This window comes from Bos mutus, chromosome 13 (genome assembly GCF_027580195.1).
Source record: "Bos mutus isolate GX-2022 chromosome 13, NWIPB_WYAK_1.1, whole genome shotgun sequence".
NCBI lineage: Eukaryota > Metazoa > Chordata > Mammalia > Artiodactyla > Bovidae > Bos > Bos mutus.
Genome location: NC_091629.1, coordinates 54,244,675 through 54,267,837, shown reverse-complemented (window position 1 = coordinate 54,267,837; position 23,163 = coordinate 54,244,675). Strand labels below are relative to the sequence as shown.

At 45.9% G+C, this 23,163-nt stretch overlaps 1 protein-coding gene across 6 annotated transcripts in view; it reads left to right on the top strand.

Annotated features, from left to right (window-relative positions):
• Positions 1-23,163, top strand: part of ZHX3 (zinc fingers and homeoboxes 3) — a 136,467-nt gene that overhangs the window by 13,424 nt on the left and 99,880 nt on the right. For 2 of the 6 annotated variants that reach the window (XM_070381735.1, XM_070381739.1), the window contains exon 1: positions 8,906-9,146. The exons of 2 other annotated variants lie outside the window; for them this stretch is intronic. The gene's annotated coding sequence lies outside the window, so the exon portion shown is untranslated. Of the gene's footprint in view, positions 1-8,905; positions 9,147-9,422; positions 9,564-23,163 lie in introns of those variants that run through there. 2 more of the 6 variants (XM_070381736.1, XM_070381740.1) reach the window with 1 other exon arrangement.

Here is a 23,163-nt window from a genome sequence, read left to right as displayed (position 1 = left end):
CTAAAGCTTTTTGCTGTGTTGTCACATTCTCATTTCCTCCTTCAGTCTTTACACACCTGTGGGTGCATCTTCATCCCAGAACCCTTCCACACCTGTCTGCTAAGGAGCTGATGAATAATCAACTCTAGTTGGCAAGTTATTTGATCTCCTCCTAATTTCTGTCCTCTGCCAGATCTGCATACTAATCTCTTTAGGAATGAGAATACTGTTGCTGGGTGGGTTTGTACTTTAAATAATCAAAACTGTGATGATGGCCCTGGTGGGAATCAAAACTGGACCCTTCCTCTCCCCATCTTCCCAGCAGAGGCTCTGGTCAAATTACTCTTTAATTAATATATTAAACCAATTTCATATGTCTTGGTTTTTTATGGTTTCATTGTGATGTGTCTAGATGGAGATTGATTTTTATTTATCCTGATTTGAACTTTTAAAAATTTCTTTATTTTAATTTGAGGAGAATTGGCTTACATCTATTTCTGCTTTATTGACTATGCCAAAGCCTTTGACTGTGTGGATCACAATAAACTGTGGAAAATTCTGAAAGAGATGGGAATACCAGACAACCTGATCTGCCTCTTGAGAAATTTGTATGCAGGTCAGGAAGCAACAGTTAGAACTGGACATGGAACAACAGACTGGTTCCAAATAGGAAAAGGAGTACATAAAGGCTGTATATTGTCACCCCATTTATTTAACTTATATGCAGAATACATCATGAGAAACGCTGGACTGGAAGAAACACAAGCTGGAATCAAGATTGCTGGGAGAAATATCAGTAACCTCAGATATGCAGATGACACCACCCTTAGGGCAGAAAGTGAAGAGGAACTCAAAAGCCTCTTGATGAAGGTGAAAGTGGAGAGTGAAAATGTTGGCTTAAAGCTCAACATTCAGAAAACGAAGATGATGGCATCCGGTCCCATCACTTCATGGGAAATAGATGGGGAAACAGTGGAAACAGTGTCAGACTATTTTTCTGGGCTCCAAAATCACTGCAGATGGTGACTGCAGCCATGAAATTAAAAGACGCTTACTCCTTGGAAGGAAAGTTATGACCAACCTAGATAGCATACTCAAAAGCAGAGACATTACTTTGCCAACAAAGGTTTGTCTAGTCAAGGCTATGGTTTTTCCCGTGGTCATGTATGGATGTGAGAGTTGGACTGTGAAGAAGGCTGAGTGCCAAAAAATTGATGCTTTTGAACTGTGGTGTTGGAGAAGACTCTTGAGAGTCCCTTGGACTGCAAGGAGATCCAACCAGTCCATTCTAAAGGAGATCAGCCCTAGGATTTCTTTGGAAGGAATGATGCTAAAGCTGAAACTCCAGTACTTTGGCTACCTCATGCGAAGAGTTGACTCACTGGAAAAGACTCTGATGCTGGGAGGGATTGGGGGCAGGAGAAGGGGACGACAGAGGATGAGATGGCTGGATGGCATCACTGACTCGATGGACGTGAGTCTGGGTGAACTCCGGGAGTTGGTGATGGACAGGGAGGCCTGGCGTGCTGTGATTCATGGGGTCGCAAAGATTCGGACACGACTGAGTGATCTGATCTGATGATATCAGATATCATATCTTATATCTTTCATAAGTTCTAGAGAATCCTCAGACACTATCTTTTCAAATATTGCTTTTATCTCATCCTTTCTCTTTTTCCTGTAGAAACAATCTTAAGGTTAGAACGATGTAAATTTTTTCCGAAGAGCTTAAAAAAATTTTTGTTTTTACTAACCCCTTGAAGTGCTAACAGTTCAGGATCCCCTTAATCTGTATTCAGAGTTTCACATTATGTAGACAACTCAGATGACTTGAAGCCAGGCTGCATCTGTGTAAGGAATGGATGACTTCCAGTTCACATCTTAAAGTTCTTCAGGATCCTAGGTTAAAGAGTTCTGTTGGCTGGGAACTTGCATATCACACTGAGGAGTCTAAGAAGGGGTGGGCAGTTGTGGATTTGTCAAGTCTGATTGATCAGAGGCAGCATTTTGTTACAATTTTTTAATTGAAGTATAGCTGATTTACAATGCGTTAATTTCTGCTGTACAGTAAAGTGATTCAGTTGTACATATACATATGTACGTTCCTTTTAAAACATATTGTCTTCCACTATGGTTTATCATAGGATATTGACTGTCCTTTGATATACAGCAGGACCTTGCTGTTTATCCAGTCTATGTTTAAAAGCTTTCATCTGCTAACCCAGCCTCCCACTCCGTCCTTCTCCTAGGTCCTCCCCCTTGGCAACCACCAGTCTGCTCTCTATGTCTGCTCTTCTATTTCTGTCTCATAGGTTCATTTGTTTCGTATTTTAGATTCTACAGATAAGTGATATCATATATAGTATTTGTCTTTCTGACTTAACATCACTTAGTATCATCATCTCTAGTTGCATCCATGTTGCTGCAAATGGCATTATATCATTCTTTTTTATGGCCCAGTAGTATTCCATTGTACATATGCATCACATCTTCTTTATCCATTCCTCTCTTGATGGATATTCAGGTTGTTTCCATGTCAGACTATTGTGAATAGTGCTGCGATGAACATAGGGGTGCATGCATCTTTTCAAATAATAGTTTTGTCTGGAGGTATGCCCAGGAGCGGGATTGCTCGATCATATGGTAATTCTATTTTTAGTTTTCTGAGGAACTTCCATACTGTTCTCCACAGTGGCTGTACCAACTTACACTAATGGGCAGCTTGTTGAATTCTAGTGCTGTGGCCCATTGTGGGAAAAGGAGGAAGGCAGGCTGGGCTAGATTGCTGCTGCTGCTGCTGCTAAGTCGCTTCAGTCCTGTCCGACTCTGTGCAACCCCATAGACGGCAGCCCACCAGGCTTCCCATCCCTGGGATTCTCCAGGCAAGAACACTGGAGTGGGTTGCCATTTCCTTCTCCAATGCATGAAAGTGAAAAGTGAAAGTGAAGTCGCTCAGTCACATCCGACTCTTAGCGACCCCACGGACTGCAGCCTTACCAGGCTCCTCCGTCCATGGGATTTTCTAGGCAAAACTACTGGAGTGGGGTGCCATTGCCTTCTCCGGGGCTAGACTAGGGCTAGGGAAACACAACCAGCCACAGAGATGGGTGGTCATGGCCAAGGTAGACTAATGCACAGGGTCTATCAGGTGAGGAGGGGAGGCGAGAAGCCAGGACTGTAGAGAAGATGCAGATGTGACTAGGGTGGCTCTGAATGCGAGGCCTCTGTTCACCGGGGCCAGAAGCAGAAGCAAGTTCTCTTCCCTGATTCTGGGCAGCTTGGCTGGCCAGTGTCTCCTCCAGGCCAACCAGCAGCTGGGCACTCTGGACAGCTTCATTACTGTTCTGTCTACATCCATTGTGAGCCTGCCATTCTGAACTGCACCCAGCAGGTTGTCCCTGCACCTGTATTGAAGGGTTCCTAGAATGCAGCTCAAATTATTACCAGCACCTTCAAGGCCCTGCATGATCTGGCTGGCCCCTGTCCACCTCTGCAGCCTGACCTCCCTCTATTCGCCTCACTATCCACGTGCCTTCTTCCTCTTTGTTTAAACCACCATGTACCCTGGATGGCTTCAGGGTCTATGCATGAGTCCTCTACAGGGAGCACCCCTCTCCCATATTTTCCTACCGTGATGGGCTAAATGTGTATGTACCTGCAAAATTCATATGTCTAAGCCCTAACTCCCAGTGTGGCAATACTGGGAGTAAGGAAATAATTAAAGTTGAATGAGATCATGAGAGTGGGATTCTGATCCAGGACAGTTAGTGTCCTTATAAGAAGAGATACCAGAAAGTTCATTCTCCTCTCTCCATGCTCATATATGAGGACACAGCAATGAAGAAGCCACATTCTAGTCAGGAAGAGAGTCCTCACCAGAAACTGCATGTGATGGAAACTTGATCTTGGAATTCCAGCCTCAAGAATTTGAAGAATATTACTTTCTGCTGTTTTAAGTCATCTGGTCAAAGGTATTTTGTTATGGCAGCCCAAGTACACCAACACATCCAGTTTAATTAGATCTCATATTTCCCTAAACATTTTCTTTCTTTTTTTTTTTTTTTTTTTTTTGCCATATTGGGTCTTAGTTGCTGGGTGCAGGTTGCCCTGGGCTTATGGGACCTTAGTTCTCCAAACAGAGATCAAAACCACATACACTGCATTGGCAGGGGGATTCTTAACCACTGGACCACCAGGGAACTCCTCTTCCTCTAAGCATCTTTGATCCAAAGTCTCCTATTTCTGGGATCTTGTGGTACAAGGCACCATGTAAGACTTCTACTTTTGATTATTTGATCAACGTCTGCCTGACATACTAGACTGTAAATTCCGTGAAGGTTTCTGGTTTTATTCAAACTACACACCCAGAACCCAGTACACAGCCAGGTATGTAGTAGGTACACAATACATATTTACTGGGAAAGAGAATGGTGGGGGGAACAGACAGTGCCTCGGGCTGGGGGCATTTTATGGACATTCAAGTTCATCTCTGGTCCAGCAGCACCCCTTTAGCCCTCTCTACCGACAAAGCCTAACATTGTGCCCCTGACAAGAGAGACATGTTAGCAGAATTCAGCTCCAGCATCACAAAGCATGGCAAGGAAGGATGGATTGCAAGGAAGGATGGATTTAGAGCGGAGAGACAACAAATTGGCAGAACTGGATTCAGAACTTTTACTTAAAATGATGGATGGGACTTTCTTTTTAACTTTTGAGTTCTCATCACGCATCAGACACCATGTTAATAGCAACATGTGGATTATCTCATCCAATTCTCACAAAAACATTAGGGGGTTAAGTCAGTTACTCGAGCTCATACAGCAAGTTAAGTGGGGAAGACAGGATTCAAACTCAGGAGTTCTGGGTTTAAATCCTACTTACTTACACACTACACTAACTGCCTCTGGGGGATGGGAATGCCGCTGGGATGTTTAAATTCCAGACTTTTTAAAGGCAAGATAAGGATTAACCATGAAATGAGCTATGAGGCTTCCCTGGTGGTCCAGTGGTTAAGAATCCTCCTTGCAATGCAGGGGACACTGGTTTGATTCCTGGTCCAGGAAGATCCCACCTGCCACAGGGCAAATAAGCCCGTACACCACAACTACTGAGCCTGTGCTCCACAGTAAGAGGAGCCACTGCAAAGAGAGGCTTGTGCGCTGCAACGGGAGAGCAGCCCCTGCTCACACAGCTAAAGAAACCCCACATGCAGCAATGAAGACCCAGGACAACTAAAGATAAAGAAATAGAATTTTTTTTTTTTTTAAAGAAATGAACCATGTATTGTTGATTAAACTAAAGGGGTCTCTCACTACCCTGGTTCCATAGAATTCTCTTCCTTCTAATCCTCAGTTCATGGCTAGTTACTGCCTTCTCTGTGCTCTGAGGCACTGTGATAACCTCATTCTTGACAAGGAGCCGGCATAGAAATCAAGGAGAATGTTTTACCTTCTCTTCCTGCAATTGTTTACAGCTCAGACTCCCGCTTGTGATTCTATGGCACTGGCTCCTGCTCAGAGCTGTGCAGTGAATGTAGCATTCAAATAGCCATCGTTAGAATGCTTTTGGTTTCAACTAATTAAAAAAACATCCAGCTCAAGTTAGAATCAATAATAGAGGGAATGCATTGATTTATGTGACCTGATTGGTAAGTGGGATTCAGGTGAGCTTTGGTTGGCATTTCAACACTCTTTTCTCTTCAGTTCTTTCCACGTTTCCTGATTTCATGGGTTGGCTTCGTCTTTAGCCTGGCTCTTCTCATTGTACCAGAATAGCTGAAATGGTTCTTTACTGACATCCAGGGAGGGAGTGAAGGCTTTTACCCAACTGTTGTGAAGAGGTAAATATTGAGTGCTGACAGATGTAATCCTGGATAAAAGGTCTGTCTTTGCAGCAGTCAGTACAAGGTATATTGTGCGATGGACTGTAGTCCGTCAGGCTCCTCTGTCCATGGGGATTTTCCAGGCAAGGTTCCTGGAGTGGGTTGCCATTTCCTTCTCCAGGGAGTCTTCTCACCCCAGGGATTGAACACATGTCTCTTGAATACTCCTATATTGGCAGGCGGGTTTTTTACCACTACCACCACCTGGGAAGACCAAGTCAATTGATTTGAAGCTCTACACTTGCACGTGGGAGATGGGGGTCCAGCCCACCCAAACTGCCTCAGGGCTGTACCATAGGAAGTGGGGTATACTGGATGTTAGGAAGGTGCATCTGTCAGGATAGGCTAGGTTTTGCTTTGGTAACACACAAGCCCTGGCCTTGCTTTTCAAACAGCAAAGGTTTGTTTCTTGCTTATACTGTATGTCTGCTTGGGTCATGCTGTGTTTTCTCACTCCAGGACCCGGACTGATGGAGCTGTCACCTCCTCAAGCGTGGTCTATGGCTGTGGCTGAGGGAAAGAAAGCATAAAAAACTGCTTTCTAGCTCTTAAAGTTTGGGCTGAGAGTGATGTGCTTCTACTTGCAATGTAGGGACCAAAACAAGGCCCATGGCCACTTCTGACTCCAAGCTGTGAGGAAGTATAACCCCATCACGTGCCTGGGAAACAAACCAGAATTATCTGGTGATGGAACATTAATGCCAACTAACACAAAGGGCTTACGGAGCCCACCCCAGCTTTTCCCTACTTTTTATTGGGAAAAAAACTTTGATTGCTACATTTAAAAAAAAAAAGAGACCTTCATACTGTGCAGAAATCAGGTGTTTTCCTGATTTCTGATCAAATGTCTCTCAGTTATTTTGCCATTAAGCAGAATCAATGGATCTGTGAGGGACTTCCCTTAAGATACCTCAACTCAAAATAATGCCCTTTTTGTGGTCTTGATCAACACAAGTGGATTCCTAGTGAAACTCATGACTTGTAAGCCGACACCGATTGTTCTGGGGGAGGGGGACACCTGACTTAAACTAGGCCAGTTAGGGCCTCTTTCTGGGATTTTGGAATTGGAATGATCAGGGATTTTTCATGTCTCTCATGTCTCTCTGGATCATTGGAAGTGGTTGGGAGATAGATTTCTCATTGGAAGCAGAGGAAACAAGTTTGCAAGGAGAGTCTTACTGGCAACTCTTGCTATGCTTCCATTTCATCCAAAAGCCCAGCTGGGTTCTTGCTGCTGGCCTAAGAATCCATTCCCACCTCCCCCTGTCCCCACTTCCAAAAGCTTTAAGATCAATTCCCCTCTTGTTTTTCTTAAACTGGGTTCATGGGTTACTGGTAACTTGTAGCCAGAAAACTCCTAATCGATACATGTTCTTTGCCTCTGGAACCAGACACAAAGAAGTCACAGGTGTAGCCCATTCCAGTAAAACAGAGGTCAGGTTGTAGTTCTATTGCATCAGCTGTATTTCTGGCAACTTTTCTGCTTGAGATAGTTCATCCGAATGTGAGTGCAGGTGACATTCTTATATGATCACCTGAAATTCACTTAAAACTTTTTTTTTTTTTTTAAGGAAAATGATTTGTCTCCTTGGGTAAACATTATTTGCCACATACCTCCCAACACAGATATTAAGTGCACACTATTTCCTCTGCCTAAGGTCCTGTCCTCTTCAACTCTATAGACCCAGCCTCAGTGTCCCCTCCTCTGGGAAGCCTTTCCATGTTCTCCTATATAGAACAAATGATGTTCTTCTCTTTGCTTTCCAAAGCAGTTGACACATACATCTAGTGTTACATATTTTCTTCCAGAAGTATTTCTTTCCACATCTGGCTCCTCTGAAATATCAAGTTACTTGATGGTTGGGAGAGTGCCTTGTTTATCTGCAGCCCACAGTGTTGGGTTGGAATAGATGCTCAGAAAAGTTTGTTGACTAAATGGGAGTTTTAAATGAGAAGACCATACCCCAGGTACAGTCATCCCTCAGTATCTGTGGGGGGCTGGTTCCAGCATCTGTTGCGGATACCAATATCCGTGGATGCTCAAACCCCATAGTTGGCCCTCCATACCTCTGGTTCTGCATCCTGGGATTCAACCAGCCATGGATCGTGTAATACGGTGGTTTGTCAGCTTTGTTTACTGAACACCAGGCACTGTGCAGAAAGCTGCCCATGTGCTGTCATTTAATCCTTTCAGTCATTTCTACTGGCTTGATTATTGATATTTTCATTGCTCTTTTATGGATGAGAGATTAAATAGCAAAGTCACTCAGCCAATTATTAATCTGCCATATATGGCAGATGTGAGATTCCAACTCTGGTATGTCATACTGAGTGTGCTCGCTGTTTATTGACCCCTAGATTCTAAAGGTGGGGACCACTTTCTGAGCATATTTGTTACAGACTTGGGACTCCATAACAAAAAAGGTGCCTGGAACGCGTGAAAAAAACTCAGAAAAGGGGTCACCTTTACCCCAGGTGTCACAGGTTACACAACAGAAGCTGTGAAAAAAGAGCTTTACTATACCTGAAGGGGCTAACTGATGTGCTTGAAAGTTCTCAATTGAAGATTTAACGGAAAGCAGTCATCAGAAGTCGTCCTTCTTGTTAAGAAACAGAGGAGAGAAAAAAAACTGCGGTAAAGTTTTTGTGGGATAAAAGGAAAACTAACTCCCAGGCGATGCTTGTTGGGAAATACTGGACTGAGAAGAGAGCGGCGGGGCAAGGATCAGGGTTCCCAATCCAGCTAGCATCCTTTTGAAAGTGCAGCCTGGCGTGGCCTTTCTTTGGTGGTTCTCTAGAAAGCCCAAGACACGGAGTACAAAAGCCAGGAACCTCCGGGGATGGAGCATCCGCCCCCGGTCCCCCCTCCTTCCCTGCCGGGCTCAGCCTCCGCGCCGAGAAAAGCGGGAGCGACGCCCGCGCATGCGCCCAGGGTAAGGTCCTCTCTGCGACGTCAGGGGGCTTGCGCCCGCACGAAAGCCCCGCCCCTCCAGGCGCCAGAGGCGACCTGGGCGGGGGGCCTCGGGCCACGCCCCCAGCCGAGCCGAGAGGGGCCGAGCGGAGCCGAGCGCCTCCGAGTGCGGCCGGGCCGAGCCGAGCGGCCCGGAGTCGGTTGGTGCAGCTGCGTCCCCGCCGCCCAGCCGTCCGCGGCTCCGGCGTCGCCGCCGCCTCCGCCTCCGCGCGGTCTGCGCCGGCCGGCCAGCCGGTCGCTCGCCAGCCGGGAGGGAGGCCTGGAGCGCGCGGAGAGCGGCCCGGCCGCGGGCGCCGCCGCCGCCACCGCTGCCAGGTGAGCGCCAGCCTCGGCCCTCCGACCCCGTATGCCCCCGCGGCTGTCAGCCCCCGTGTGTGTGTGTCTCCCCGCCTGTCAGCGCCCCGTGTCTGCGCGCGCTCCTCCCGCCACGCCTGGCCCCCTGCCCGGCCCGCAGCGTCGCCACCCCCGCCCGCTGCCCCGGCTCTTTCTGTCAGCCGCCAGCACCCCCTGGCCGGGAGGCTCCGCCCCTTCCCCCCGAGGCCCCGCCCCCGCCCCATCTGTCATCACCCCTCCTCACCCCCCCAGCTCGCTCCCCGCTCGGTCGCCCTGCAGGCGTGAGGGTGCCGCTGCTCTCTGGGGGTCCGAGCAGCCCCCCGTGGCCACACGGCTGCAGCTGGAGGATCGCGGCAGGGCGTTGGGGGTGTCCGTAGATACCCGCCGGACCATGCGAGGGTGCGTGTCGGTGTGAGAGCCGGGTGTGAGCGCTGTGTGTGCGCCCTGTAGCCGGGAGGGGAGCGCGGCGGGGTGGGTGGGGGGCGGCCTGACCGACGTGGGGCGGGAGATGCCAGGCGACCGAGAGCCACTTGCCCCAGCGCCCGCGGGCCCGCTGCGTCCTGCGGGGACTGGACAACGCCGGGCCTCTGGTCCGCTCTGCCAGGGAGGCAGCTGGACCGGGACTCGAGCCACTTGGGGTTACAGTAGACTCCTCCCTCCTGGGACCACCCCCACCCCCCGACTTGCCCACGCGAAGGCAGCGGAGCTGGGCTCGGGCACCCCGGATGCCGCGAGGGGCACGTGAGCGGAGTTTGGGGGCTTGTGAAACCCTGCGGGTTTGGGATTTCCATTCAGAGACGCTTGTCGGAAGTGATTGAGGGGTGGGTGGGATGTGGAGCTTAGGTGGAAAGTGTTTTGAGAGCTTGAGTCATTTTGAGTTGCGTGGTTTGCATTTCTGAGCAGTGATTGCCCTGGGCTTGTGCCCTGTGAGAAACTGTTATGTGATGTAGGGGTTGGTGGTGGTGGGGGGGCGGTGCTCGTGTAGACGAGGAGGGAGGGCACACTTTTCTGTTTTTATCTGTGTCATGTGGACGTATAGTGTATTTATTCATGAGACCTTCGTACAGCCTCAGTTTTAAAAAGGGTTACAATAGTTTCCATTTACCGATTCTCTTGTATGCTGTTATTTTGATGTGCTTTATTTGCAGTAACTTCGAATTGCGATATTTCAAAACTAAGAGAAAACGCGTCCTAAAACAATTGGTATTTTGCCGGATAATTCTCAACCACGGGGAAAGAGCCAAGAGCGCACTTCATTAGCTGGAACAACTTATTCGGGCTTAATTTGTTTCTAAGAGACACACAGTGGAAAAATCCAGAAGCGGCATAGTAGTAGAAGAGTGTTAGGAAATTCATGAAAAGAACCCTTCTATTGCTGCCTTGGAAAGACGGTATCAAAGTTGCTGGAGAGTACAGTGCTTCTATGTAATGATAAACATATTAACCAAGTTGGTTTTGTGACCTTGCTATGTGGCGTGGGACTTGATTGGTGTAGTGCTTCGTAACAGGGAAACATTGCGTGGGAAGCAGGGTAATTTGGGGAGAAAATGGTCCTCTTTTTTGGGTCATATTTAAGTAAGATTTCAGACCAGGGCATTCTGCTGGTGGAGGTGAGTTTTAAAATTTTCTACGATGACATCAAAAATTACAAAAGTAACTCATGTTTAAGGCAGAAAACTAGAAGGAAAAAAAAATCCTAAGAAAAGGTTAAGAAAAAAGCCATCATCCCACAAACCATAGTAAACCACCCTTTCCTATTTATCCCTTTAGTCTTTTGTTCCCATATGTAAGTATGTTTTTTCTTATAGAAATGCTACTGTACTGTAAAATTGTGTTATGGTCTGCTTGTTAACACTTACAAATAGATTGTCAGCAGTATGTCTTGTTTTTGTAAGAACTTGTTCCTTTTCTGATGCTTTTAAAAAAGAGGTTAGAATCTTTGCTTAGAGTGTTCCAACAGCTTCCCACCTTAAAGTAAAATCTGAAGTCCCTGCCATGGCCTTTGAGGCTGCCTCCCTGTCCTCACTTCCAGCCTTGCCCGACAGATCTCTTTGCTGTTGCCTAAAAACTTCAAGCAAACACCAGCCTCAGTGCCTTTGCATTTGCTGTTGTATCGGCTTGGAACCCTGTTCCCTGGATACCCTGGTTCTTGCCTCAGGTCTCTGCTCCAGTATAACCTTTTAGTGCCTTTCCCTGACCACTCTGTGGAAGACCCACCTCATCTCCCTGTTCTCCTTAATCAACCTTACTTTTTTTTCATGGTTCTTACCACTACTTGGTAAATACCAATTTATTTGTTGGTTTACTGTCTCTTTCCCCCCATTAATCTGTAAGTGTGAGGTTTTTTTCACTGATGTATCTTCAGAGCCCAGAACCTGACACATAATGGGTGCTTAATCAGCATTTGCTGAATGAACGAATGAATGGATGCTCGTTATCCATCCATTCATGAGATCTTCCTGGAAGCCTCCTAGGCTCTTAGATAGCCATATCATGAAGTGGGATAACAATCCTTTAAAAGTTAGGATAGGCCTCTCCTTTCCCTGGGTCAGAAGATCCCCTAGAGAAGGAAATGGCAACCCACTCCAGTACTCTTGCCTGGAAAATCCCATGGACGGAGAAGCTTGGTTGGGCTACAGTCCATGGGGTCGCAAAGAGTTGGACACACTGAGCGACTTCACTCACTCACTTACATATCTGAGGTGAAGAATTTCATGGTGTGAGGCTATGGTCTTAAAAAGAACTACAGTCTTGATTTAACCTGCACAATTGAGGGAAGGAAGAGTTCTGGCCTCTGTTACTGACTTTTCTTCTTATGCACTGGAAATCTTTGAAACATTTCAAGTATTCCAGTGGTGTTGACAGCTATGATTTTGGTTTGATGGTTCTTAGTGATAGTTTTAGCCTCAAGAGCATAATGAGTTTTTTGTATCAACAGATACCCAGAGATTATAGCTTTATTTCATTTTCACCTGAGGAGTAGCTGTTATATTTACTTATTTTCCTGGCAATTCTATCCTTTTCAACTCCCTGCTTATCAGTTTTTGGATGGTCTAGCAGGTAACTTAAGGTTGTTTTTTTTTTTTTTTTTTTTTAAACATTTTAAAATAAGTCCTTGATCTCTTGAGCCTTTTGCATTTTTCATTTGACTCTTGAACCGTTTGAAAGTACCAGTTTCATCTTTCAGGACAAAATGACATCTGCAGTAACACATACAGTTGCATTTGCATTATAAGGAAGGGGAAATTCGTATATTGAGGCAGAATTTTTACAGAGCGTCAGTGTAAGGTTTTTAAGGCCTTGAATTTCAAGCAGGCAATCTTTAATTTTAATGAGTTTTTGAAAAGAATCCTTGCTTTTCCTCTAAAGGAAAAGAATTCCTTTGAACACAATCCAAACCGTCAAAAAGGTTTTTTTCTGATGCTTCAGATATATTTAGGGGAAGAAATCGTAAATGAAAAATTTTGTTCTTTTAAAGGAAGGCCTGAAGGGAATGTGTTAAGAATTTATTTGTATTTGTTCCACAGGCGTTTATTAAGCACATCGTTGGGGCAGCCGTACAAGTACATTGTATGGGCTGCATTACCACGTTTAGTTTTAGATTACCTGCCTGATTTGTTATTATTTATTCCCTTCTTTCACTCGGCTACCTCCCTTCTCTCATCAGATTCTCTTCCTAAGTGATCTCATCCGTTCCCAGGACTTTATTACCCTCTGGATGCAGATGACTGCCTCAGTTACACCTCCCGCCCAGACCTTTCTTTGGTTCTAGATTTACAGTTTTAACTCCTGCCTCCCTTCTCTCTCTCTCCTTGCAGACTCACAATGATCTCAAACTTCACATGCCCACAATTGATCACTCAGTCTCTCCCTTTCAAGCTTCCAGATTTGTATTCCTCATTCTCGATCCCTGTGCCCTCTCTTCTCCTGCCTTCTCCTGCCCCCAGCCTCCCTTTAGTCAGCACTGTCCATCCATTCACTGTTTAGCCCTCCGAGAGTCGACCTGGATTTTCCCCCATTCCTCAGCCGACGTCTAGTCTATCAGTGTGGGCCGTGGGCCTGCCCGCCCTCCCCTCCGTCCTCCTCATCCGGCTACCATCCTCTTTCAGCTGGGTGACTGCCCCTGCCTGCCGCCTGGTCTCCCAGCTTCCACTCCTGCCTTCTCTAACCCATTCTCCCCCTGCAGCCAGCGAGCCTATCAGACCTTGTCCCCTCGAGCGTCCTCTGCCCATTTTGAGGCCTCTCACCGCCCTGAGATCCACGTCCACACTCGGGTGCCAGCCTCTGCCTCTTCTCCACCCTCCACTCCTCGCTAGCCATGCTCCTGTAAGGTGGAAGTACTGTCGGATCTGCTCAGAGCCAAGTTCTTCTCTTCCGTGTAGCACTTCCCTCTGCCTGGCACTGGTCCCCAGACTCTTCTAGGGGAAGGGCCTTCTCTGACATCTGGGCTCAGCGAAAATGTCCCTTCTCAGAGGAGTCCCTTCCCTGATCACCCTTTTACAGCAGCTGCCTCCTCATTGTCCCCCTCTCAGTACACATGCATTTCCTGCTTAGCATGTCACCAGAATTCCAGGTATTTAACCCAGATGTTTGTTTTCTTCTTTATGGTCCATTCCCCCAATAGACTGCAAGACCAAGAGGGCAGGGACGGCCTTGGCTTATTTATCGTCCAGTCTTGGCCCCGTCTCTGTGTAGATTCCACTAGCTACAGGTCCCGGATACCTTTTGAAGGATAAAATGATTGTAACAGCCAACCTTTTTTGAAATTATGTGTCAGGTCCATGGTTAAGTGTGTTCACACATTATCTCTCAACCTCTGGGAGAGGCTACTAAGGTAGTAATGGTTATGACCTATTTTTTATTGTTGTTTTGAAACAACTGAGCTTAGATAAGTAACTTTTGAAGTTACAAAGCTAAGAAAGTGTTGGAGCTAGAATTTGGATCTGTATGGTCTGACTGTAGAATCTTTTCTCTTATTCTTTGCTGCCCTCTGATAAGAATGTAGGAATGAATAAATAAACATTCAACATTCTGTGAGATTAATATTGGGTGATTCTTCATTGGAGCATAAAAAACAGTGCTTGTGTTAGGGTTGTGCATTTCCTGGAAACTTAGTGTCAACAAGCCCTATGCTGAAACATATAGTTTGTGTTCAGGCTGTTTGTTTTTATTTTTAATAAAGATTTAGAATTTATTTATTTATTTATTTGGCCATGCTGGGTCTTAGTTGCAGCATGCAGGATCTAATTCCCTGACCAGGGATCAGACCCAAGACCCCTGCACTGGGAGTGCAGAGTCTTAGCCACTAGACCACCAGGGAAGTCCCAGGCTCTGTATTTTAATTTTCCCTCTGCCACTTACTAGCTGCAAGCCCTTGGGCAAATTCCATAACAGCTTAAGTCTGTTTTTTTGTTTTTCAGCTGTAAATGGAGAAAAATAATATCTTATCTCACAGGGTCATTATAAGTAGCATAATTATACACAAAAAGCAATTAATGTTAGCAATTAATATTATATGGAGAAAAAAAGTTAGGAAAAGACTTTTAGCCTCATTAACAAACTAGATTTGGGTTAAGAGTGAGAGACAGACCATAATTAACAGTATTGTTTCACTGACTCTGGTTTTGAGTTTATAAAAATTATCAGGGAATTAACTCTTCGGCTTAGAATTTATAATCATTCTGTATGCAGCTTTTGTTTGTATTTAGTTAAATGCTTATAGGTAAGAGGGTTTTGTTTTCTTCTTTTTCTTTTTAGACTCTTCCCAATCTTAAGATTCTCAGGGTAGAGGGATCCTTTGAGAGGGTGGATTTTTCCCCCCCATTCACGACTGTTACAGCTTACTTCAGTAATGATTATCACCAGGGAGCTTGCTTTAAATAACCAAGCAAACAGTAGGCCCCGCACAGGCATGGACGGGCTTGGCAGCCCTTATGATGGAATATCTGGACATAGCTGTATTTTCTGGTGGGACAGCTTATGAGCAAGTGCTAGTCTGATGACTTCCATCATTTCTGTGAAATAGAGTTTTGCTAAGAATAAGTGGGAAGAAGTCAGAGGAAAAGGAAGGAGACTTGACAGAGAGTCAAGGTCAGGAAGAGGAAGAGTGAACTTGGGCCGATGCCCGTGACCTCTCGGCAGTGTGCAGGGCTCTGTTGAGGTAGGAGGCTGTGGATTGATCAGGACACCAGTAGCACACAGCTTGCTGGTGTCAGGAGCAAATAAGACATCCATTTGGACTGGGCCAGGGTCGAGGCCGGCTGCAGTGAGCCGCGGTAGGACAGTGTAGCGGAGGAACTACACTGTCCTCCGAGCAGGGAGTGATCAGCATAAGCAGGAAAGGGGGTCCCAGCTGGACCTGGAGGAGAAAAGGGCCAGAGGTGTGGATAAAACCAAGCACTGGGTGTATTGGAGCCCTGGAGTGGAGAAGGACATGTGAGTGGAAGATTTCAGAGTTGGAGCAATTAATTACTGGACAGAACAGGCACCCGGGTTTTGCCACGGACATACATAGCCCAAGTGAAGTGAACTCAGTGAAGGAGGCCAAGTAACTGAGGCTTGAGAGTTGTTTGGGTCATCCCTGTGGTTATCCAAGCCATCAAAAGGATGGCAGGACGTTTGAGGTACAGAGAAGGAAGGCATGCCACGTCTTGGGTGAATGGCGTTCCAGCAAATGAGAAGAGGGTTGATGGCCACCCTGGAGGAGCCTCAGAAGACTGGGGTATTTTTCCTGAGAGCAGTGGCAGAGCAGTGACCTGAAAGCTTTGTTGGTTGTGGGTCTCTCTGGAAGCAGTCAGCCTTGGCTCAGGTTCACTGTGCTTCTGAAGGCATCCTGATTCCAAGTGAGCAGCATGGGTGACATGTAGTATTGTATTTCTATACCTGGTCGTGGAAATCATCTGAGGGTCTGCGTTAAAAATTCAGCTTCCAGGGCTCCACTCCAGGCCCACTGAATTAGAATTTCTAGGAGAGAGGACTGAGAATGTATATTTTAACACTCTACTCTCCACACACATACCTGGTAATTCTTTTTTTTTTAAATTTAATTGGATAATTGCTTGACAGTGTTGTGTTGGTTTCTGCCATACATTGGCGTGAATCAGCCATAAATATACATATGTCTCCTTCTTGAACCTGCCTCCCACTGCTCACCCCACCCCACCCCTCTAGGTCGTCACAGAGCACCTGCTTGAGCTCCCTGTGCTCTACACCAACTTCCCACTAGCTGTGTATGTCACATGTGGTAATGTGTATAGTTTAGTGCTACTCGCTCAATTTGCTCCACTGTCTTCTCTTACAATTCTTCATAATTAGGCAGGATTGGGAAAGGCGGCTGCAGTGGATAGAACACGGGAGGCCAACTGCTTGGGTCTGAAGGGAGGCAGGTGAGGGCGAGCCTTAGCCCATGACTCTTAATAGCTTGCCTTTCCAGGTTTAGCTGATGGCAGAGGCTCTGAATTAAGAGACCCTCCATTAAAGTCTGTCACCCTGGCTAAAGCAAGAAGAGACAGCTGGTGATGACAGAGACAAAACTCCCTCTACGAAGTCATCCAAAGCATAGCAGTTTGGGGACACTCTGAGAGGAAACAGTCTTGTTTGCCTCCGTGGTCTCTGAATACATTAATCAATCATAATTGCTATCCTGTTCAGCACGAATAGGTCAAATTATGGTTTGATTAGTTCAGAAAGGTTGAGAAGGAAGTAATGCAGTTTAATTTAGAAAGCTTCCATCCTAATCTTGCATGTTTTAGTACTTCAGTTACCAGTAATATTAACTCATGTGACACAGTTCTATCTCTGAGGACACTGGATTTAAAAACCCTTTACTCAACGAAAGGCCAAAGACAAGAGCAGTTATTATCCCCTAGGGGCTGCGTACACGACTAGATAGTATCGTGATCCCAGAAGGCCTGCCACCCCATGCTCCCAGCTTTTATGAAGAAAATTCTGTTTTTTTCCATGATAAGGACAGGGAATCCTACAGGAGAATAGCTGCTAGAGAGGGAACTTGGGGTTCACCATTCAAGATAATATTTCTTACCTCACAGGGTCACTGTGAGTAGCATAATTGCACTCAAAAAACCAATGTTAGCTATTAATGTTATATAGAAAAAAAAAGACGACCTTTAGCCCCGTCAACAAATTAGGGTTTGGTTAAGAATGAAAGACCATAACTAACAGTGCTTGTTTCACTGACTCCTGTTTTGTTTATAAAAATGATCAGGAAATTAACTCCTTGGCTTGGGATTTATAATCATTCTGTTGATTCTGACCATCCTGGGCTGACCGCTTAGAATCCCCTACTGCTGGTGAGGAGGGTGTGAGTTTGAGCTGCGTGTTTAGAATATTAAACTATACTTAGCGCCTGGTTCGTCATAGCCAAACACTAAAAGCTTCGGGAAAACAATGTTGTTGGCCCTGCCAGACAGAAGTAGTTGCTTTGGACCTTGAGCTTGAAACTTAGCTTGCCGGATGGTACGCTCTGTTTCTTATTTCCTCGTAGCACTGTCGGTACTGAGGGGCCTGGCTTTCAAACTTGATGAACTGGGCACCAAACGTGGCGCAGTGTCTCGGCTATATTCCCGTCACTTTGCATGTCTTCCGCGTGCTGCTCCGTCTCCCTGCTGAGCTGCCGGCAGCCATCTGCATGCACATTTTGAGACCCAGAAAATGTGGCAATCGAGGCTTAACAATGCCAGCGCCGCCAGAATTTTCTGTTTGCAAGTTGAAATTTTTAAAAAGTAATTCCTTTTTAGGGAAAAAAAAGAAAAACCAAACAGGAATTTAGAATATTTTTTCCTTGTAGAAAAACATTGTCTTCTAAAGCTGAGAAATACTGAGCAGAGGCCAAAGAGGGTTAGTGATACTAAATGCGGTCTCTAATATCATACTTTTCCTGTCTTCCAGAGCTCAGGACCCCCAAAGGCTCTGCTGTGTTATGGTGACCTTGACAGCATCTGAATCACTTTAAGAGTATTTCAGTTTGTGAAGTGTTTGTATGCCTGTTGAACTAGGCACTTTGGGGTTAAAAAAAAAAGTCTCTGGTCTCCAGGAACTTTTTTTTTTAAGTTAGACAAGGTGCATTTAAGTCTCTAACCTAAAGTAGATCGAGCACTGTGCTGCAAAGGAGGTATAATCAAAATGTGGGTTCGCAGACAAAAGAGAGGTTATTTCTGGTGGTGGGTGGAGGTGGCAAGAGGGGGTTGCGGGATACTTTCAGGGAATATTTGTCATCAGACTAGATCTTGAAGGTTGGGGAGAATTTTGAACTCTTCTCGATATTCTGTGTTTATTAAGGCATTGTTTATTTTAGCAAGACTATAGAAGTATTTTGGTGCTTAATGAATTAGCTTTCAGTTATCTAAATGACTCATCCAGCATGCCTCACGCCTTAATTACTTTGCATAACTTGTCTCCCTAAGTAACATATAAAGTATTAAGGAATGTGTGATGGCAAAAGGCTTTTATGGAAGCCCTTAAAGATAATCTTGGGATCATAGTGGATATCTCAAGTCCCTGAAGAAACGGAAACATTGTGCCGTGGTGGTGAGCAGGAAATCAGAAGGCATTGGAGGGCATGTGTTTGGGTGTGTCATTTAGGAACTGGGGGAAGCTGGCACTCTTGGGGACGTTGGTGAAGACCCGATAGGGAAGGCATGTCTGCTGGGTTAGGAGGCCTCTTTCTGTTTTAATGACTTTTTAAAGAGTCATTTATGTTTTCATTTTTGTCCTCGTTGGGTCTCATTGCTGCGTGCGGGTTTTCTCTGGTGCAGAGAGTGGGGACTACTCTCTGTTGGGCGCTCAGGCTTCTCGCTGCGGTCGGTGGCTTCTCTTGTTGCAGAGCACAGGCTCTGGAGCGTGCGGGCTTCGGTAGTTGTGGCGCATGGGCTTAGTCACCCCGCAGCGTGTTAGATCTTCCCGCATCAGGGATTGAATATGTGTCCCTTGCATTGACAGGTGGACCCTTAACCACTGGACCACCAGGGAAGCCCTTGAGGCCTCTTGAATACCGTGATCAACTGAAGGTGGCCAGCTCCTTCTTCTCCCTTGCACTAGTGGGACTGAGCACATGGGGTTTTATAGAAAGGCTGTGAAGCCATGCCCAGAATTTCTCTTCCTGCCCCAAGCCTCTGTGTTCCTTGTTGCTTGTTCTGCCTCAGACCTGCATCTTCATGCTATAGATCAGATCAGATCAGTCGCTCAGTCGTGTCCGACTCTTTGCGACCCCATGAATCGCAGCACGCCAGGCTTCCCTGTCCATCACCAACTCCCGGAGTTCACTGAGACTCTCGTCCATCGAGTCAGTGATGCCATCCAGTCATCTCATCCTCTGTCGTATTGCTGTGCGTCCCTCTGAATGAATTGTTGCTTCTTTACTAAGCCCATTTTTTGCCATGGTAAGTTAGTGACAGCTGGATCATTGTACCAGCCGTGCAAATGGTTCTACTATGCCAGAGACCTTGCAGTTTTTCCTTTCCCATGAGAAGGCTGTATTTTCAGTCTTCCACTTGCTCCATCAAACCAACACTTAATTTTCTAGGAAGCTGAAAAACATACTCCTTGCTACTTTATGTGCTGAAATGGGGCCCTGGCTCAGAATTCTGATCCCTTGGGAATAAACAGATAAGGTTTTGAAAAGATACTATTTTCTTTTTCCTTTATTCCTCATGATGCCAATAGCATTTTAAAAGCCAAGAGATTTGGCAGTGCTCTATGCCCCATCCTACCATCAAGGTGACTAAAGCAGCCTGAGAATGAATTCAGTTGTTCACCAATGAATGTACTTTTTGTCTGCTGTGTGTCAGGTACTGTGCTAGACCCCTTGGGGGAGCAAGTCAGACGTGGTCTCTCTGTGGCCTCATGCCACTGAGAGTCTGGAGGCTCCATGGCCAGGAAGCCAGAATAGGTTTGTGGAGTAATGATAGGTGGGGGCAGAAAGGCCTGGCTAGTCTCACTTTGCCTTTTACCAGTTACGTGATCCTAGGCATTTGCCCCTCTTTCCTGTCAGATAGAATAAAACACATTTTAAAAACGTTTATAAAAGTCTTTTAAAACTTAAATGACAGTACATAAATAAGAATTTGAAAAGGTCAAGTTACATATATGCACATTTAGGTAGAGGAAATCAGCCTCTGTCTTGTTCAGTAGGAATAGCTAATAGAGAGTTTCCACAACTCCTTGGCTTCAGAAAATGACCAAATACAATATTTGGACTATATATTATTAATATTTCACTAATTCTAATGTTTATAAGACAACCAGCTATTTGTTGGTGCCTGAAGTTAACATGGACTACTTAGTCACCCCTACATGTATGAACACTTAGTCGTGTCTGACTCTTTGTGACCCCATAGACTGTAGCCCGCCAGGCTCCTCTGTCCATGGGATTATCCCGGTGAGAATACTGGAGTGAGTTGCCATTTCCCTGACTCCAGAGAGCCTGTTTGAGTCCAGGACTGCACATCCACTCAGGCTGCATTTCCAGCCTGCTGGTCTTCCCTGTAGATTTCAGACTTGCCAGTCCCTTACCATCATGTGAGCTGGTTCCTTAAAGTAAATCTCTTAATTTGTATGTGTGTGTACACACACACACACACACGTATTCTGTTGGTTCTGTTTCTCTGGAGAATCCAGATTGCTACAGTACTCAACAGATATTGTCATTATCGATGCAGAAAGAGTAGGAACAAGTGTGGTAAGCAAGGTGCTAAGTGTGATTTTAGCCATGTTGAATTTGAGGGGCCCATGGAATCCATAGGGAGATGTGCACACATGCGTGCTCAGTCATGTCCAGCTCTGCAGCCCTGGGGACTCTGGCCTGCCAGCCTTCTCCGTCCATGGAATTCTCCAGGCAAGAATATTGGAGTGGGTTGCCATTTCCTCCTCCAGGGGATCTTCCTGATCTAGGGATCAAACCTGAGTCTCTTGAGTCTCCTGCATTGTCAGGCAGGTTCTTTACCAACTGTGCCACCTGAGAAGCCTCCAGGGAGATACCAGCAGGGAAATGTAGCCAGGATGTGGAGAGCTCACATGAGAGATCTGGACTGCAGAGATGTAAGATTGGAAGATACTTCCCTACCAATTGGAAGTATGTAGCTGTCAGTTGAAGCTGTGTGTGGGGTGATTTCAGAGAGAGAGCGGAGTAAGGTAAGAGGAGGATCAAAATGGAGCCATAGGAAACAAGGACATTTAGGGGAGAGGCAGAGGAAAAGAAGCCAGAACCAAGGAGGAGCAGACAGAGACGAGGAAGGTGAAGAGAGTGTGGGTGTGGAAATCAAGGCAGAGAAATTTCAAGAGTGCAGCACTGGCAAGTGCCCTAAAAAGGTCAAAGGAAATGTTGCTGTCCGTCCATTGAACCCAGCTCTTAGGAGGTATCACTAGAGGTGACTGTTGCAGTGTCATAATTCATTAGAGCCGGTGGAATAGAGCAGGGGTCCCCAACCTCCTGGATCCCATGCCTGGTGATCTGAGGTGGAGCTGATGTAATAATAACAGAAGTAAAGCGCACAATAAATGTAATGTCCTTGAAGCATCCCGAAACTCTTTCCCCTCCCAGCTGGTGGGAAGACTGCCTTCCACAAAATGGGTCCCTGGTGCCAAAAAGGTGGGGGACTGATGGATAGAGGACCAGGTGATGAAGTGGAGATTTGGGTCTGCCTCTTAAAGGAGATCAGTGATGAGGTATGAGGAGAAGAGGGGCTGTGGGCTTCCTGAGGAAGGGGTGATTGTAGGATGCGAGGGATTCTAGCATGTTCAGAGGCTGAAGAGACAGAGCTCGAAGAAAGGATGATTATTGTTCCCCCTTGTCTATTGTATGAAAGTTAAACTCCACAGCCTGATGTTTATAAAGTCCTCCACAGTCTGCCTTTAGCCAATTCTGCCAGACTCCCTCCCTCTCTTCCTTTGTTTTATTCCAACACCCTTGTGTACTTCAGTTGTAGCCCTGGCATGTGGCTCTGAGAGGCTGGATGCTGCAGGGGAGACGCCAGTGGACTGTGAGTCGGGAGTCCTGTGGTCCAATCCTGGCTCCTCCATTTACTAGCAATGGGACCTTGGACCCACCTTAACTGCTCTAAGTCTGTTTTTTTGTTTGCAAACTGTTAATTATAACAGCACTGATGATTCGTGATGATGATGATGGTTGTGTCAGATGAGAAAACATGTTTCAAAGTAATCTGAAGAGAATTGTTGTTGTTCAGTCATTAAGTTGTGTCCGACTCTTTGTGACCCCATGAATCACAGCACGCCAGCTTCCCTGTCCTTCACCATCTCTTGGAGTTTCCTCAAACTCATGTCCATTGAGTCAGCAGTGCCATCCAACCATCTCATCCTCTGCTGCCCTCTTCTCCTCCTGCCCTCAGTCTTTCCCAGCATCAGGGTCTTTTCCAATGAGTCAGCTCTTCACATCAGGTGGTCAAGGTACCGGGGCTTCAGCTTCAGCATCAGTCTTTCCAATGAATATTTAGTGTTGATTTCCTTTAGGATTGACTGGTTTGATCTCTTTGCTGTTCAAGGGACTCTCAAGAGTCTTCTTGTCCAGCACCACAGCTCGAAAGCATCAATTCTTTGGTGTTCAGCCTTCTTTATGGTCCAGCTCTCATATCCATACATGACTACTGGAAAAACCATAGCTTTGATTATAGGGACCTTTGTCAGCAAATTGATGTCTCTGGTTTTTCATACGCTGTCTAAGTTTGTCTTAGCTTTTCTTCTGAGGAGCAAGCATCTTTTAATTTCATGGTCTGCAGTGATTTTGGAGCCCAAGGAGGATAAGAAGTATGTAAATGAAGCTGGTTTCATCAGATCACGAGTGATCCTAGATTCAGGCTTCTGTATAAATTTTCTTCATTACCACTAGAATCCTCCCGCTTGCTCTCCAACTATCTAAATTCAGCCTGTATTATCTAAAGAAATGCTAATTCCTGTAACAGATAAACCCTGCTGAAATCTCAGTGGCTTAAAACATTTTTGAAGCGACTTAGCATCGGTAGCAGCAGCA